Below are 19788 nucleotides of genomic sequence, written 5' to 3' on the forward strand. Positions count from 1 at the left end.
TAATTACTAGGCTTAGTGTACTATACAATTCGTTCATTCATTTATTGAACGTAGGTCGAAGTTGCTTATCTAACTTTATCAATGCATGTGCGGTATCGCGAGACCTCACACCATTACAATCCTATTTCTCACACACAGCCTCTTTCAAATAACAAACAATGCTATGTTAAGTACTAGGAAATCATGAGTGGCCATTTTGAGTAAAGATTAAGCATTTTCGTAATTTCTTTGACAGCCTTATGCGAAAACTACTTAAAAATAAAATAGATGTTTCTTATTTCATATTATTTTGGAAACCAATTAAAATAAGGCCTATTTCATTTCCTAGGTTAGTTCCTAAGGAATGCAAAAGAATAGGGCTATAATTGTTTACTTAAATAGCAATGTCGAATATCGATACATTTTTATCGACACAATCACAGCGGCACGCCGCTACCGCGACAAAAAATATTTTATCGAGCACGAGGCAGCCTAAAAAAACAAACGCCCGGTAAGTCACTACGTCGCGTGACGGTCACAAAGAAAGTAACTTTTTTTGTCAACCGGGTGGGGAAGGCGGTCGACGCATTGTAGGTTTTATAGAATGCATTGCCTGGAATATAGGCTAAGATTACAGATATGGTTAAGAAATCATATTATACTTATAACGTCTCTAACTCATGTGGGTCCGTGCATTAACGATAGGTACCAACATAAAATCTTCATCAAACAAAAAACCACCTGTATAGTGCCAATTTGTGATGCGTAAAGAAATGGCTTTTACCCTCTTAAGTTATTTTTAACAACCCTCATTCAGCTGTATATATTTGTGAGGTACTTATTATTATTATTATTCGCTACTTCTCTTTTATTATTGATTAGTGTACCGTAGAAATTATTGTAGATTATAAAATGTAGTTGTACCCACCAAATGATTGTCGACGATGTAAGGTGTGCGGTAAAACTGGTATGAGTTTATGTTTTACACCTTTCAATAGAAATTGTTACTACCTAACTTTGGTATTAAGAATTTCTCGACAGAAACCCTATAGCACCTAAAATAATCAAATAAGAAGCGCATGTTTCCTATTCGAAAATGTTAAAAACACTAGATATCATTAATACTCCGAAACCGGTTGTAAACTCACTTAATCTTTGTAAAGTCAACATCGCCTGAGGATGCTCCGGTTTCGGAGCGAAACGTACGTAGAGGGTACATTGCCGTAGATCTATTTGGTGTGGAGTATAAGGGTTGAAGAAATTATAAATTACACCATACAGATTCTCCTGCTTTTCGCGGAGTATAGCAAATTAAGGTTAATTAATATATCATGGAATTCCGCAAAGTAACGCCCGCTTCGAATGTTTTCCTTGTGTTTTCCTAATCCTAAAGTTTCCTGACAAAGATCGTTACTAAGCGTTTTGTTTCCTGCTTTTGTTTTTTGTTTATATTCCTGTTTTATTTCGCTAATGGTGTGAAGTTAAGAGTTGCAATTAAATAATAAATATACCAGGACTTTACACATATCGCCATGTACCCCTAAAGTAAGCGTAGCTTGTGTTATGGGTACTAAGATAGCTAATGATTATTTTTATGAACACCCAGACATTGAAAAACAATCATGTTCATTACACAAACATTTTCCAGTTTTGGGAATCGAACCCACGGCCACGACTCAGAAAGCAGGGTCTCAGCCCACTGCACCAGTCAAAAAGAAGCAGTAGTAGAGCTTTTTATGGCAGAGCTTTTTGCAGCAAAGCAGTACCTACTGTCGAGGTCCGAACTTGGTCGCCGGTGATATTATAGGCACATGAGATTTACACACGTTTTATACACTGCGAAGTGTTGCTCTGATTACAGACAATAGCTTTCCACTTATAATCAGGAAGGCCATCTGCTTCTCCATCAATTATTGCGATAAAAAATAGATGGCTTATCAATGGCACCCTACAAAATATTCTGGACACACCACTGACCAAAACAATTTGCATTTTAATACAAAACAACAACGTTCACTATGACGAAGGCGTTTGACATATTAATACAAACTATTTTTCATTTAATTTGCTACAATTGATGTCACATTTATGTTATTTTAATTCGAACTACCCGTGTATCTGAATTTTAAAGCTATTCAAAATTCATTTATTTTAAGTAGAACTAATAATATAAGCACTTTTGAAACGTCAAGTATGTATGTTAGAAGCGACTCTACCATCGGTTCAGAATTTAAATTCGACAAAGTAGAATATTCAGAAGTGGCTTTATCTATTAAAGTCTTTAGTTGATAGTATTAAATTTTATAAATTTCCAGATAATCAGTGAGTCAAATTTATTTGGCTGTATGTAATGACCTCATTTAAAACTTTACTCAAAAAATGGCGCGTCGATCCATAAAGATTCGCCACTATTGCACCAAAATAACGATATCAAGGTTCCAAATACGAAAGCTTGAACTATCCGGCACTTAGGCATTGAAACATTGAGTTGATTTAATGTCAGTGATCTTTAAGCTAACTTAAAGTTAGGTAGGTAAGTTTAAGACCTGTAGGTCCCACTGCTCGGTATCTCAGGCCGTTTCACTGAGAGGATGTGAAGTTTAGACCCGCCATTCTGCCACTAAACGGATTGGTGAGCATCTGTTACTCATAGTTACACGCGATTATAATCAGGTCAATCAACCAAAAATCAAACAGCCGGGATCGGCGGCGTTAGGTTAAAGGCGAATTCTTGAAATCTCAAATCGTACAACATTTACTGACTTAGGTTAGGTTAAGTAGTTTAAACGTTAACGAACGCAGCCAATTATTGCTCTCCTTACGAGATTTATCTTGACAAGAATGTCATACGGACAAACCAAAGTTTTATTAAAATATTAACTTCACAGGACTCGAGCTCCCAAAAAAATGATAAGAGATATAAATAATTGAACATGAAGGTTACACCCATTATAAAACTATTTTTGACCGTATCTTTACAAATCTCGGGCCATCTTTGATTACAGAGCATGCGCGTCCCCTGCTGCGACCACGCCCCTCACAAGGGGTGAAATGAGAGGGTAGGGGTCAGAGATAAGGGAGGACCCCTGACAGTGTAAGCGCTGATTCCGATCGGAGGGGAGAACAATTTAGATGGCATTTTACATAATATCTATTAAAAAGATTCTTCTCAAACCTCCCGTTTTTAGGGTAGGTACCTTTAGTAAAAATAGTGTAACCGGACCCATCAGTTACGACGTTTTCAAATTCAAATTAAAAATTAATTTATATTAAGTAGGCATAATATAGGTACTTTTAAAATGTCAAGTCTGTCTGTTTGTAGTGACTCTACCACAGTTACAGAATGCAGATTCTTTCAAGAAAAAGCCGGCAAGATACTCAGCAATTGCTCTTTTTCAACTTTGACATTGTTATCTTACGAGTGATGGAAGCGGAAGCAGGATGCTTCCAAGCGACCTTGTCATCTAAACAATCATCAATATATAATAGTATAGTATACACCTCTCAGTTATAAATGTTATTTAAAACATTGTTTAAACGTATGAATTAAAATTACCTTGGTAAACAAGTTATAAAAACGATATTAGTCCGTCATTCACAACTTTTTTATAGAGGTGCTTCTGCTATCGACTTAAAGCTTGGTTCGGTTATACAAAATGCTTGAGGATTTATTGTAAATTAAAAATAATAAAAGCACATTAAAAAGTGTCTTGGTATCAAGTAGATTTTTAAACATAAGAATTGTCTAATTAATATTAACTAAATCTTGCCTTCCAGGCTGGCTTCTTACTTTAACTCCTAGGTTTACGTTTTTGTAGTAAAAGAGCTTTTTGTGGCAGATATGCCGCAACACAGCTCAGACACAAAAAAATGTAGTGCAAAGTATAGTTTTATAATATTAAAACAGCAATATTCTAAAAATATGGGGCATGTAAGAAGGCTCAAAGTCACTCAGCGGGCGATGTAGAGAACTATGCCAGGAGTATCTCTACGTGGTCAATCCCTAGAAGAACTAGAGTTACCGACATAGCTCAGCGAGGCACATAGCAAGGATAACCGATGGACGTTGGGGCCCAAATGAGCTGGACTGGCGACCCCGCACCAGTTAACGAAGCGTAAGTTGGCCCCCAACGAGGTGGACAGGCGACATCAGGCGAGTCGCTGGGAGCCGCTGGAGGCAAGCGGCCCAGGACCGAGCATTGTGGAACTCCCTACAAAAGACCTATGTCCAGCAGTGGACGTCAATTGGTTGAATTGATGATAATGATGATTCTAAAATCAATTCGACCAATGATTTCATCAATTGGTTCATACAAAATTTGTTCACACTAACTGATTTATACTGGGGTGATGCTACTTAATCAGTTTCATTAGCAACAGTAATGACTGTACATATACGCTGGGCTGTTTGTTTGGACAATGTGTTCGTTATTGGGTGAAAATCAATACTGGAGCATCGAGGTTGCGTATACAGCTATTTAGGGACGATCGAGCTTATATTAATGTACCTACACAAATTCTGAATCATCTTAACGCATTAAAAAGTCATAATTATATCTATTTTAATAACATGTAAGTGTACGCTACGTTTATTCTTATTTTTAGCATTTAAATATATAAATAAATAAATATACTACGACAACACACACATCGCCATTCAAATTCAAATTCAAATTCTAAATTGTTTTATTACATTACATGTAGACCTTATTACAGGCACTTATGAAGCGTTGATACATTTAACATGTTACACTAATGTTAGTGATGGTGATAACTGCATTCGTTAACTTAAAACTAAAGCTAGGAGGGTTCCAAACGCGCCCTGTTCCAAGAAGAGCCCACATCAGACTTACCCAGGTTTCTATCTATCCCAAACCTATAACCTACCTTATAACATCTAGCCCCAAAGTAAATGTAGGTTGTGTTATGGGTACTTAGTTATCTTACGAATATTATATATATTCGCTTGCTTTAAACTTTTTTCTATTCATATAGCAATATTCTCCTTCCATCTCTATTTCTCCCACTGCCTAGTGTCACTGATAGTGACTAGATAGCGTAAAGTTTTTCCTCGACCACATCTTTTATTGTTTGTGATTATGTCACTCACTTTTATACAAAATCTTTAACTTTTAAGTAACTTAAATACAACTTGCTCCAACGGTGAAGGAAAACATCGTGAGGAAACTTGCATGCTTTTGAATTCTCCTTAATGTTCTTAAAGGCGTGTGGATTCCACCAATCCGCACTTTGCCAGCATGGTGGACTACGGCCTTAACTTCTCATTGTGGGAGGTACCCGTCCCCTGTGTGGCCCGGTAATGGGTTAAATGCTGATGATGATAGTTTTATAGTATAACTTATTATGTAAAAAAAGCTATTATTTTGACATTACAAACAGACAACTTCCATTTTATTATTTATATATTATTTATTTCTATATTGAATTTTGGTTATATGCGCTTACGAGTAGAATATAACAGAGGCCCGGGGCCAGATTTGTCAGGTGACTACGTTTATTAGCTGCTAATGAATGACTGTTTGTTCTCACAGAATTAAGATCATACAGAGCCCTCATTCGGCCATTATTGCTGCAGTGTATTGTGTACAAAAATAGTTAAAACGCCCCACGCATGTAGCACTTTACACCCCTGAAGTTCGGCCTCACGATCCCTTCGCTTCTTCGAGCCCTAGGGTTCAAACTCTTCCTGGCAGAGCCCCATTCTGGGGCAACAAGCCCGCGTAACGCTGTTAAAATCATTAGGGTTAATCTGCTACACACAATCCGAAAAAAAAAACTTCACACCCACGGAATGTTGGTAGCTCATAAACATTTCCCTTTATACCCATCTTACGGTAACGGAACATTAGAGGTAAATTAATTAAAACTACAGAATGTAATGAAGTGACTAACTGCCTGTTCGAGAAACACTACTAAAGTGGAGTGGTTTTTGATGCTTCAATATTAGTCTTGTACATGGTTTCTGTATGTTCTTATTTCTGTGTTTATACTATGTGTTAATGATGTATTGGGTGAAAATGTATAGCCTGCGGCAATAAAGGGACCGGGTGGAACTCGATTGAGTTGATTTTCGGATAGGCTGTCATTTGGATGCAGGTGTTGTGTATATTCTCCACTATGTTATTAACTGACTCTGCAATTAATATACTAATATACTACTACAACACATCGCCATCTAGCTCCAAAGTGAGCGTAGCTTGTGTTGGGGTAATAAGATGACTGATGAATATTGTTATGAATAATATACATAAATATAAATAGGCCTCAGCCTCGTCTCTCATAGGAGTTTTAGAGCATAGACCCCACCACGCTGCTCCAATGCGGGTTGGTGGGCTACCACATTTAAGTGAACCTCGTGATGCTTGTACTCAACACCAGGTTCTGAGTTCGAATGCCACTACACCAAAAAGGAGGAATTTATAGTCATATAAGTAAAACACTTTCGCATTAAGCATATAAGAATACTACTAGCTGATGTGTAAAAAAACTGTAATAAAACGAAGAACGCAGGCGTTCTTCGTTTTATTACAGTTTTTTTACAAATCCCGTGGAAAATGTTGGTTTTCCTGGGATAAAAAGTCTTTGGTGGTTTAGTTAGGGCGTAAAGTAAGGACAAACAAAAACAAACAAAACCCTTTCGCTTTATAGTACCGGTTATTAAATATTAGGGGATTCGAAAGAATTTTGTGTATTTTTTGACGGCCGACTGGCGCAGTGGGCAGCGACCCTGCTTTCTGAGTACAAGGCCGTGGGTTCGATTCCCACAACTGGAAAATGTTTGTGTGATGAGCATAAGTGTTTTTCAGTGTCTGGGTGTTTATCTGTTTATTATAAGTTTTTATGTATATTATCCATAAAAATATTCATCAGTCATCTTAGTACCCAACACAAGCTACGCTTACTTTGGGGCTAGATGTCGATGTGTGTATTGTCGTAGTATATTTATTTATTTTATTTATTTATTTTATTTTAAAGTACTTTTAAAATCGTTATTGATTCGTTAATCTTTTTATCAGAGGCCTTCTCTCTAATAGGAATTCTTCAATCTTTATACCACATCAAGTAGATCTTCGGAAATGTACTCGTTACTTAACAATTATTCATTGTAAAGTTAACATCTGAGGATGCTTTGTTTTTAGATACGAGTAGTACATTGCCGAAGACCAGTTTGGTGTGGAGTATAAGGATTGAAAAAAATTATAAATTACACCACATAGATTTTCCTGCTTTTCGTGGGATAGGACCTAAGCTTAATTTTCATTATATATAATGAAATTCCGCCAGATACGGCTGCTTTGATCCAATATATCGACAATAACATCCTACTCCTCTAGTTGTGATCAACTAAAAGGCTCTAGAATGTTTATCGCTAATAAGTATTTTCGTTTATATGACCACTGAAAATAAACTATCAGCTCATAACTGGGGGTGAACCAACTAATTCGGTGTCCGGCACATTATCGTTCCAATCCGACGCTGTTTATGAGTTTACGCGGCGGCGACCGGGTTTCATTACAGAACCGAATGTCGTAAACTCCACGCTGCCATTTCGCACCGGATCGTCGGACATTGTGGAGGACATGAGTTATTATGCTTTGACCGCATGTAACTTAGGTATTTTTTTTTTTTTTGTCACGTAATCTCAGTTGGTTCTTTTATAAAGTTATAATTAACGAACTACATAATATTTGTTTAGAACCCACGGAGCAAAACTTTTCATGGCATATAAGGAACATTTCCTGCAACATGCTGCTTGGTCCATCAACCTGAAGTGTAGGTAGGTGTGTTAAGCCTCATGTGGCTATAATTAAACCGGCACCCATCCCCTTCAGACCGAAATTATTGTTTACTAGCTATTGCCCGCGACTTCGTCTGCGTTTGATTTTCTTTTTTGATGTGGCATTCAATTTAGTTGTAGTTCTAAAAAAGTAGTTTTAAAGTATTCAGTATAGCTAAGCCTTAAATGAGGGGTTTGCTGCTGTCCTCTGAGAATCTTCACAAAGTTTGGGCAAAATTAAATAATAATAATCTTCTTCTTCTTCTTCTTCTCATATAGTACCTCACAACTTATAATTTGTCGGAGTTATGGTGTAAAATCGTCAAACACTTCCATCCCCTCTCCCAAAGGAACCGAACTTAATGTTGGGATAAAAAGTATCCTATATTACTTCTAACATTTCCAAGAATATTATGTGTACAAAGTTTCATGAGGATCGGCTAAGTAGTTTTTGCGTGAAAGCGTAACAAACAAACTTACATTAACATTTATAATATCAGTAGGGAAGTAGGGATAGGGATAGGGATAGGGATAGGGATAGGGATAGGGATAGGGATAGGGATAGGGATTATTAATCTAACTATGTCAACCCCGGATTTCGACTTACGAGGTCCTGGGTTCGAATACCGGTTTGGGTAAAAAAAATTAAGAAAAAGAAAAGCTCTTGATGGGAATACAAAAAATTATTATATCTAGGTATTCATGAAAATAATAATATGAATTCAATTAAAGGAAATCAAATTCTTCCAATAATAAGCGCCATCTTATGGGAAACACAAATACTACGTTAAGGTCGATGTCTTGGTCAATATATAGTTCTCTAACTTCTGTACAGATGTCGCTCACTTTTCATTCAAACATTATTTTTGATTTATTATATTATTTATATATTTTAATAGGTGAAGAGAAAATCGTGTTAAAATTTATTAATAATTAAATAAAAAACAAAACATTTATTAATCTGATGTTATTAATTGATGTCTCTAAAAAGCGCCATCTCTTGTACATATTCTAAGACACGTGACGAATCGATAAGTCACCGGTACGCGATACGTAGGCAAGTTAATAGAGGGCTCTGTTATTAAGAATAGTGTAAAAATGCTGAAACCATTTTTGAATTTGAAAATTTGTGGCTAAATGCTAGTAAATGTATGGCTGTTTCCTTCGATCATTCGTCTTTTCAGACAATGTGGCTGAATAATTCGAGTGTGTTCCGCAGGCAGAGAGTGAATAGCCATGTTTGCACATCCAGCATTTTTTATATTGTATTTGTTGAAAAAAGCTCTACTTTTACTAAAATATATGGCGTCTGGTTCTAGCACAGGTGAATTTTGATAACTGTCATGTCTGATTGACCTAAGAATGATTAGAATCAGTCCTCATGTTTGACCTCCAGAATGCCACATAGAAAACATACAGATATAAACGCCTTCGCGACGCGCAGTAAGGTAAAGAGAGACAGAGCCAGCAAAGGTCAATTTAAATCAAATAGTGGACAGGTAAGTACCTACCCTGCTTTAGTACAATTTTCCATACCTACCACCGCTTGGCAAATTGTCAATTTCCTCCAACCCGCCACCCCTGGAATTTGCATGCAGAAGCGCCACTTCAAAGGTAACCGTTGATAACTTTTCTGACTAGTTTATTGAGGTCACAATATGGTTTTACATGCAATTTTGAACTTTATCTGCTTTCTGTGAAAGTGGATATTAATTTGACGCATAAATTTCTGTTCGTTTATAAACATTGTCATACGAAATTTGACTCTATATTTAAAACATTAAGTGCTAAGTTTCGAGGTATAAGAACGTAGCTGCGTCGTTTTTGATGTTAACAGGAATATAGATCAGTTTATTTGGCAAGCGAGTGGCTGTGGGGTGGTTTAACTCAATTTTGTACCGGTGAATGAGTTTTTGGTAGCCGCCAGCCATTTCTCGCTGCAACGTTACATAGAATAGATATGAAAATATTTACATACATAATAGGCCCTCATTCTGAAATCTTACCTCCGCGCAGATATCATTTTGTGACGTAAAATTAACTTTTCATAAAACTTATGTTTATTTAAGTCACAACTCGTGTAAATACGTAATTATGTATACGGAATGTGCACAAATGATGAGATTATTTTATGCAGTAACAATAAAAAGGAGCAAGCAGAGTGGAGCTGATAACCTTTTATTTAAACAGGAAGGTAAATAGTTACATTTTTTAAAGTAATAATCGACAGACCAAGTTGATGGCGTAATGGAATCTGAAAAGCATCACATTTAAACAGGACACATCACATGTGAGGACCACGTCTTACAAACACAAAGTCCTGCCTGCAACTGGACAAGCAACTAGGTACGCACTTCAGACCGGAACACAGCAATGCTTCTTGCGGCAGAAATAAGTTTGACATTAGGCATTAGGTCCCTGCTTCTTCAGATCACCTCTGTCACATAAAGATCTTCCACTACTCAGATGGCATACCGAGACTCTTGATTTTACCGAAACAATTTAACTTATTCTTTCTTAATTAAATAGCTTTTTGATCCAGATGTAATAAATATAAAACTGTTATACTTGATCGTGGTAGTCCCAAAAAAAGTCCCAAAACCATATAGCGATGCGATACAACACCTACTCTGCCATACGATAAACACTGTAGACGGAACATTCCAGTGCTTCCTTCACTAGCAGGCGACAATTATCTCACTGGGGAAAGGATACAATTTTTTTTTTATTTTTTTTTTATACAGAGGAAATGCCTGACGCATACCACTCCGTTGGGGGAAACGGAGTAGTTATGTGGGACTTGCACCCACTAAAAACTCTGTGTGTCCCTCGATAGCCCTATAAGTGAGAGCACGGGGTTCACTTGCGTATTCACCGCACTCTCCAAGGTTTTGACCCCCCAGTGCGTGGCGGGTCCTATCATCACGGCCTGATCGCTGCCAAATCCTCCAGAGAGGCGTGCACTACACAATTTTCCTGGTGTATGCATACCCTGGTAAGAAACCCAATGCGCGCCACTGATAATGTGTAATAATAAATGGGGGTAAACCTCTGCTATTCCTTGTTTCCGTGCTTTAGTTGGTGGACACGCCAATTATATCATTTGGCAGGGGATATAATCGGAGGATATAATTTTTGTCTCCTGCCTGTGCTAACCCTGCTGCGGGGCTAGCATGTGCACCGCGAGATAATTATCTCTACCCGTTACTCGTATTCTTTTTATGGGCATACACTAGATATTGGGTAGACATAACTCTCGTGGCGCGCATTTAAGGCTTACTCCGTTTAACGTCTCTACGCCCGCGTAGCTTCTTTCCTTAGATCATTTCTGTGAGCATTTTCTATATTGTTCGACTCTTACTTGAGTGTTTTCCGCAGACAGATGGTGATTAGACTAGTGTTTGCACTTTCAGCATTTTTACCCCCTGGTGCAATAACGACGGAGTGCTTTTAGTTTTACGTACCTGTGTGTGTGTGTCTCTGTGAGTGTGTGTGTGTGTGTGTGTGTGTGTATGTTTGTCAGTGGCACCGTGTCAGATAGCTATTTGATCGAGAAGTTATATTATAGAGTAAACTTTTATTATACCATTAAAATAACCCCCACAAACAAAAACAAACCCTAAAAAACACATCATCAGAAATTATGAACAGAAAGACTCAATTTTTTTTTAATGAACTTATTCTCGTTGTATGACGTATGTACCGTACCTACTTGAACCAAATGTGTTATACGAAACGCCATAATTCCTCTCATAGAACCAGATGCGGTGCCGACAAACGATAGCGTATCACCCGTGATCAGTATTCACGTTTTATGATAAGCGTGCTGACTATATTATTTAATTTGACTTGCTATATTTTGCTTATAAGTAGGTACTCCATATATTTTAATGGTAAAATTTTGTTGAAATACATATTGTGTAGGTAAATACATATTCAATTTCAATTCAATTCTAAATTCATTTATTTTAAGAAGGCCAAACTCAAGCACATTTGAAACGTCAAGTATGTCTAACTCTACGACTGGTTCGGAAGGGGAATTCCATCGAGAAGCCGGCAAGAAACTCAGCAGTTGCTCTTTTGCGACGTCAATTTGCAATTTAAGAATCATTGTTCTATCTTGTGTGAGATGAGAGCGGAGCGGCAGCAGCGCAGCTCGTATCTGCGCAGCTCGTATAAAACTGATTCAAAGGAAGTTTGATATGGTAAACTAATAATAGCTATAATTATATTTCAGCAACGTAAAATTTAGTTTATCTCAAATGGCGTGGGACCATGGATTTTCCGAGGTAAAATGTATCACCTAGCCTACATTTTAATCCACGTTACAATATTCCAGTCAAAACCGTTCAGTAGTTTTTCGCAAAAAAGTAACAAACATACAAACACTCACGTTTATATTAATTATAGTAGGATGTAGAAACACCTCCTTTTTTAAAGTCGGTTAAAAATATGAAATTACGAATACACAAGGAGAGTTCTTCGACTGAAGTGAATTTGTTGTAAAGAAGAATAAAACTACGAGACGGTTCTAAGCGATCCCGAGAAATGCTTATATGGGTTGTAAGAGTGTATTTTATGTATAATATATTTTTCTCCCCTGCCGGTAAGTGATTATGCAGTCTAAGACGTTAGCTGGCTAATCTAATAGGGGTATGCCAGTTACCTATACTAAAATCCATGCCTTTCATCGGCTTCTGCGCTACGTCGTACGGAAACGCTGAAAACGCTTGGCGGCACTTTGCCATTAGCATGAAAACTAGACACTTCAGAAGCCATCGAAAATTCATTAAATATGATTCCAAAATCGCTACTCTATACCAGAGAAGTTCGCAAGAGAGGTTGACATTAAGTGTATCTAGTACCAGGTAACCTATCAGTAGTTCCACCTGATAAAGTTTTCTAAATAATCATAAGCCAACAAGCGGCAGAGCAAAGGAGATAAGTTACCGTGTTACCGTTCAAGTAGTAGTTGTCGCAATCGTCAAAATAAAGTCAATATTTACTCCTTGTTTACACAGCACAAAACTTTCCCACAGATTCTGGCGCTTAATAATCAAAATGTGCCAAACGCAGACAGATAGGTAACATTAAGAGGAGAAATTTTAATAGGGCAAAGTACGTAGCTAGTCGTCGCAAAATTTTCGCACGCTTCTTATCTTATCAAATATGTTAGGTAATTATTATTTATTACCAAACGCCAATGATCGCTAGAACTACGTTTGTCAAGTATGAAGGTTGACATTTTGTCTGAATGTACTTTTATACTAGCAATACTCAAGTCTCAAGTTACAGAAAGACCACCTAAACCACCAAGTTTCATCTCATGAGATAGTTTGTCCACCCAATATATTTTTTTTTGTTTACGGGGGGGTAATCTTCAAAGATACCCGACCTCAGGGAAGATCGGGTTATGTGGGATTTTGACCCACTAAAAACCCCTCGGTGTCCATCCTCGGCACTTGTTTGGGAGAAAATATTCTCCCGACCTCATTATGGGCTACGGCAAGCTGCTGTCCTACCCGGGTCGTGTAAATTACAGCGGCAAGAACCCTGCTGTCTGACACGACCCGATGTCTCTTCAACTGGGACTATTGATCTGACCGAATTGGGCGATGATTGAAATCCGCCCGCCACAGTCGTCTCCGAGAAGGATCAGCTCTCTCTCGATCGCGTTTCCGCGACAACAGCCTCCTTTTTAACCATTACAATCTCGCAGAAGGAGACTATCGCCCTCCATGCGCGGAGCGGAGACATGGGTCAGATAGAGTACAAAACCGTCGATAAAAAAAAAACAATGCCTTAGATATAAGCTGCTGCATATGTAGGATTTTTCACTAGCAAGACAGTTTAAGGAACTTACAGAGAATGAAAGATTTTTCGTCGACAATGCAATTATGGATACTGAAGTGCGGCCACAGGTAGTTATGATGCAGTCTAAGATGGAAGCGGGCTAACTTGTTAGGGGTATGGCAGCATACCCCTAATCGGTTTCTAACAACCCATCACAAAGATGCAAGGCACTTTAAAACTATGCGATAAAAAAATAGCCTATGTTACTCTTCTTCCTCTCAACTAACTTTGTACCAAAAATTAAGTAGATAAGTTGCTTAGTTAGGACGTAAAGTACAAACAAACACACTTTCGCGTTGATAATTCTTCATCCAGTTCTAAATTTAGTATAAAGTTTTATGTCTCTCAGAAGAAATCGATTGTTTTAATTTTATCAAACATTTGATATTTTATCTAAAATTTCATCGTTTCAAAAGTGACATCGCCTACTTGTTTTACATAAAATATAAAATGTACCTAAATACTGTTTTGAGTCATAATGCTATAATATCTTTGAGGAAAATGATTTCCGTATAAAAGCTACGCATCAGCAGTAGTTCGGCTTACTACTTAATCTTAAGATAATGTTCTGATATTAGGATGACTTATTGTGATGGATATTGTATTAATATAACATGACAAATAGTGACGACAATGACACATGGGACTCTACATTTATTCCCATATCCCATAACTAGAAAAATTACGAGTAGGTAACGGGTAGAGATAATTATCTCGTGGTGCGCATGCTAGCTTTGCTGGTGGTGGTAAGTGAAGGTGCAGTCTAAGATGGTAGCGGACGAAGCTATTACGTCAGTTATTAAACTGTACACCTAATTGGTTTTCTACGGAGCATCTTACCGAGACGCTAAATTGCTTGGAGTATGTTCGCTAATAAGCGAACATCAGCGGGCGATGGAGAGAGCTATGCTCGGAGTATCTCTACGCGATCGAATCAGAAATGTGGAGATTCGTAGAAGAACCAAAGTTACCGACATAGCTCAACGAGTCGCGAAGCTTAAGTGGCAATGGGCCGGGCACATAGTTCGGAGAAAGGATGGACGTTGGGGTCCCAAGGTGCTGGAATGGCAGCCCCGTACTGGTAAGCGCAGCGTTGGTCGACCCCCAACGAGGTGGACAGACGACATTAAGCGCGTCGCAGGTAGCCGTTGGATCCAAGCGGCTCAGAATCGTGGAACTTGGAACTCCCTTCAAAAGACCTATGTCCAGCAGTGGACGTCTATCGGTTGATGTGATGATGATGATGATGATGTTCGCTAATCAAGGTGTCACTTAGCAGAACAATTCCAAAATTAAAATATTTCATGTAGGCCCAGTTTATAAGCACTTAGGAAATTTCAAGTCAGTCTGTAGTGACTCTACCACCGGTTAGGAAAGGCAGATTCCACCGAGAAGAGCCGGCAAGAAACTCAGCAGATTTCTCTTGCTCTTTTTCATCTTCATTTTACAGTTTACAATCTTTTAAATTTTCTATCAAGAGAGAGAAGAGCGCAGCCTGCTTCCAAGCAGCCTTATTTAGGATGCTAAGTCTTTTGGCAGCAGTTTAAGCTTTGGATTCGATGCATTGTCTTAAGCTGAAATAACAATTCCTGGGAGCTCGATAGGTACCTACTGCTGTGATCGATACAGGTATAGATAAATATTTCAGAAAGTGGGAGGAGTGGAAATGGACTTCGTTTAGCAGTGAAAAATTATACTGGACAAGATTGGCACATCGCATCGCATCGGCAAAATGTATGCGCTCTATTTATATGAACAAGTTAGTAATCAAAACTATATTATAGCATGCCGTCAAAAGAGCGAATTTTCAGTACGTACTTAGTTACTAGGTGGATGATCTGCATTCTAGATATTGGACTACAGTCACAACTATTCCTGCCATAAGAAGAAGAAGTAACACTTTATTGCACTTATAGTAGTTTATTGCACTTATTGCAGTAAACAATGTAGACATGCAAAGGGGGCCTTATAACTGCAAGCGATCTCTTACAGGCAAACTTTGTTGACAGAACCTACAGCAAGAGAACGGGAGATCGCCAAGAGTTTTGATATATTATTTATACATAAATATCAAAATGTATAAATAGAAATACATAGATCTAAAATATACATCATATATTTAAATATGTACAATATACATAATATTTATCATCGTAATATCATAAGGTGACTTGAAGAATGAAATTGATAAATAGAACAAACCTAATCCTTAGATCGTGCTAATATAGTTATTAGTCATCATCATCATCACATATACCGATAGACGTCCACTGCTGGACATAGGTTGCTGGTTTTGTAGGGAGTTCCAAGTTCCACGGTTCTGAGCCGCTTGGATCCAGCGGCTACCTGCGACGCGCTTAATGTCGTTTGTCCACTTCGTTGGGGGCCGACCAACGCTGCGCTTACCAGTTCGGGGCTGCCATTCCAGCACCTTTTTTTAGTAATTAGTAATGAAACCAAAATAGTAGCTGAGTAACATATCATAATTTCGATTGTGTCATAGTAAGACTGAATTGTGATGATTAATTTGATACTCAATAAACATAGCAAGGTAGGTAATCTATTACAAGTAAATAATGATAACATACCATCTTTTCATATCACAATAATCAGTGACGTGCACAGGGTCTTTGGCCAGGGTATGCATAATGCAGATACATGGTATAAAATGGAAAAATTCCCCTCCAATACGAGCTATATACAATAATTTCGGTAGGCAGTGCTTTTGTTCATGCATGAAGTGCACGCCACTGATAATAATTACCTACAGCAACGTAAATTGTAAACCTACATAATATTGTTGTTTGTTAAACATACCTACTTAATAAAGATATATTATTAATAAAAAAGTGCAACCGAATGTAGAACCTCTTCCTTTTTGAAATACATAAGTATTTTGTGCCATATACCTAATTGCTTAATCATAAAAGTTACAAGATGAATTGCTATTCGATTCTACGTATAAAAGTACTAAATAACCTTAATTTGAGAATATTCTTAAGGCAGAACCAAAATGACTCAAATGAAATTTTCTACGTAACTTTTTGTATTTTTGGTTTATTCTTTGGCTTCATATCATATCAGGGAGACAGCAACAAGACCCGGAGGTGTAGCTAAGATGTGTGACGACGGCACACGGCGTTAGTATGCCTCTAATGGAGACAAAGAGTTACATATTTGTTCCGTTTGCCGTGAAGACCATGGCCATGGAATCTAAGTGCAAAAAAAATCTTGCGGGGGATTAAAAAACAGTTTATTGCCTCGTCTGGTGCCAGTTTTTTGCGCAAAGAATCAGCCTAGCTGTTCAGCGCGGGAATGCAGCCAGCATTCTTGGCACTATTCCACGCGAGTATGACCTTTACAGTAGGTACCTAATTAGTTTATCAATCAATCAATCAATCAATTTTTATTTTGCTTGTATATGGTACATGCAACATGTTTACATATGTGTTTATTTATTTTTATAAGTGTCACATATCCTGCCAAGATCGGCGTGCAAAGTTTTTCGTTAATCATTATATCAATTTTCTTCATTAAATAACAAGTCACATTTAAATAAATTAATTAAAAAAAAAAACATAAAAAAAAAATAGTTATTTGTTTCATTGTATTATCAATACAAGACTTCGTGTAATTTGTGAAATATAATTCAATGCATGAATACTACTGAACTAATATGGACAAAAAAAGCAATTTTTGTTTTTGTGTGGTTTTTGGGTGCTTTAAAAATAGCAACTAGGCGTGATTTTGATCACTTTTCACCGGTTGACACTACCCACTTGACTGATAAGGGTGATCATTCGGTTCCCATGATCAGAGACGCGGTAGCAGGCAGGGGTTATCGCACCAGCCAAAAATAAACGCCTAGGTATAATATCGAGGCGGTATGAATAAAGAGGTCGATAAAATATATCTTATGGAGATAGGTATTTATATGGGATACTAGGTATATCTTGTTAATCATCGTTTCTTAATACTACATATGACGGTGCAGATTTTCCTCTTTAAGATCTTTGAATACTAATTCGAGAAATCTAGAAAGTAAAAAATAGAAACAACAGTTGATTTTTCATATTATTTTCCAAAATAGCAATCACGATGTCCAAAATAATAAGGTTTTGCAATATTTTATGTTCTTATATATTATATCTTTAAATGAGCAATTCTTATATATATAAATATATCTCGGAATCGGCTCCAACGATATTCATGAAATTTAGTATACAGATGGTTTCGGAGGCGATAAATCGATCGAAAAACTCCAAAAAATCCTTTTTGAGAGATTCTGATGCGTGCGATGCGTGAACGGTAAACGTGACGCCAAACGACAGAAGAATGTAGTAATCGGAAATCGGAATTGTCGGAATTGATGTTTCTTTAAAATTCTATAAAACAGTCCGCGATAACATACGAATATTTTTTTAAGTCGGCACATTCGCGGACGAAGTCGCGTGGGTCCGCTAGTAGTTTTTAAGCTACATTCGTTTTCAACTGTAGAATTTTACGGTACAGAGTAGAAAGACGTCATTGTAGTCTGTCTACATTGTGTCTACAGCAAAATCACATTTAACGATAAGATAATTACTAGTACAAAATATAAGAACTCAACTTTCAATCAGTAGATTACTTAACATACACGTAAGTACGTTACATCGTATGTTTTAAAGATAAAAATACGAATATGTACGTATTGACATCGTATGTTTTAAAGATAAAAATACGAATATGTATCTACGAGTGAAAAAAACATAAGTTGTATTAGAAAATTTAACTTATGTTTTTTTCACACGGAGCCTAAAACATCGGGTCTTTATTAGTTGTCTCTTCGTGTTTTAACATAGTTCCTTTACTTTTGAAGTGAAACTTCTAATGCGACTTCCAACAAGGTTGAGTTAAACGTTTAATGGGTATTGATAACATCTGACAGATTGTCATATTATGGTTTTCTAATTCAATGCAACAGTCGCCAACGTCCATACCATGTAGAATACACCGGTTCTCGTCCGATCACCGAAGTTAAGCAACATCGGGCGCGGTCAGTACTTGGATGGGTGACCGCCTGGGAACACCGCGTGATGTTGGCTTTTTGCTTTGTTTTGAATGGAATCTAAAACATATAATGAAATTAAATTTATGGCTTTTAAACCTTGTTTTAAATAAACTTAAAATAGGCAAAAAAAGTGTGATAAAGAAGTTTCATTATTTACGTGTTTAGGTACACTAATTCACACACACTTTTTCTAGATACATTCTTATTTCACTTAACGATTTGGATATCTAAAAAATCTAGAACTATCTTACACCTGTGTAATGCAAAAACAATCAAAGTAGTTTTTTTTAATAAATTCATTTTTTTTTTCAAAGAACTGCATTCAAATCGGTCTATCTATTTCGCAATACGTTGTCAATGACTCACAAAGCGTAATAACATAAATAACATTCCTCTTTTTGTATCAGAAGTTAAAACTTGCACAACATTTTAAAGGATGTTAATATCGTACCTTTTCAGCGAAGAGTTTATATTCTGCTACAAGTAAGCCAATTTTTGCAATCTCATCTGGTGGATAGTGATGAAGTAATCTTTTTTTTTTAATAACTGACGGACCAAGCATATGGCCCACCTGATGGTAAGTGGAATACCATCGCCTATAAACTGAGCAACACCTCACAGAATGCATGCAAGGTGCATATCCTGCAACATGCCACCTTGTGTCCATCGATTTGAGGTGTAGGTGTTAAGACTCATGGGTCTGTAATTACACCGGCAACCATACCCTTCAGAGCGGAATGCAGCATTGCAACAATGCTGCTTAGTCAGCGGCGTGCACTTCATACATGCACAAAAGCACTGCATACCCAAATTATTGTATATAACTCGTATTGGAGGGGAGTTTTTCCATTTTATATCATGTACCTGCTTTATGCATACCCTGGTCCGAAATTCTGTGCACGCCACTGTGCTTAGTGGCAGAAATAGGCATGAAGATAGTACTTCCCCGGAAGAGCTTAGAAAGCTCTACTGCTATTAAAATTATCTATATCTCTATCTAGAATCTAAAATTGTAGCAGGCTTAACTGTCAAGGGTAGTTGCGTAAAACCCGTAAACCTAATCGGGTTCTCCGCGGCATCGAATCGAACATCTTTTTCTGTAGGGTGA

General features: G+C 37.3%; 1 non-coding gene across 1 annotated transcript; it reads left to right on the plus strand.

The window, feature by feature from the left end:
* Positions 1-18595: 18595 nt before the first annotated feature.
* On the plus strand, positions 18596-18714 carry LOC120631315. Its single transcript, XR_005659054.1, has one exon. It is a non-coding gene; the product is annotated as a 5S ribosomal RNA (ribosomal RNA).
* Positions 18715-19788: the final 1074 nt, after the last annotated feature.

Source organism: Pararge aegeria, chromosome 17, assembly GCF_905163445.1.
Source record: "Pararge aegeria chromosome 17, ilParAegt1.1, whole genome shotgun sequence".
Classification (NCBI taxonomy): domain Eukaryota; kingdom Metazoa; phylum Arthropoda; class Insecta; order Lepidoptera; family Nymphalidae; genus Pararge; species Pararge aegeria.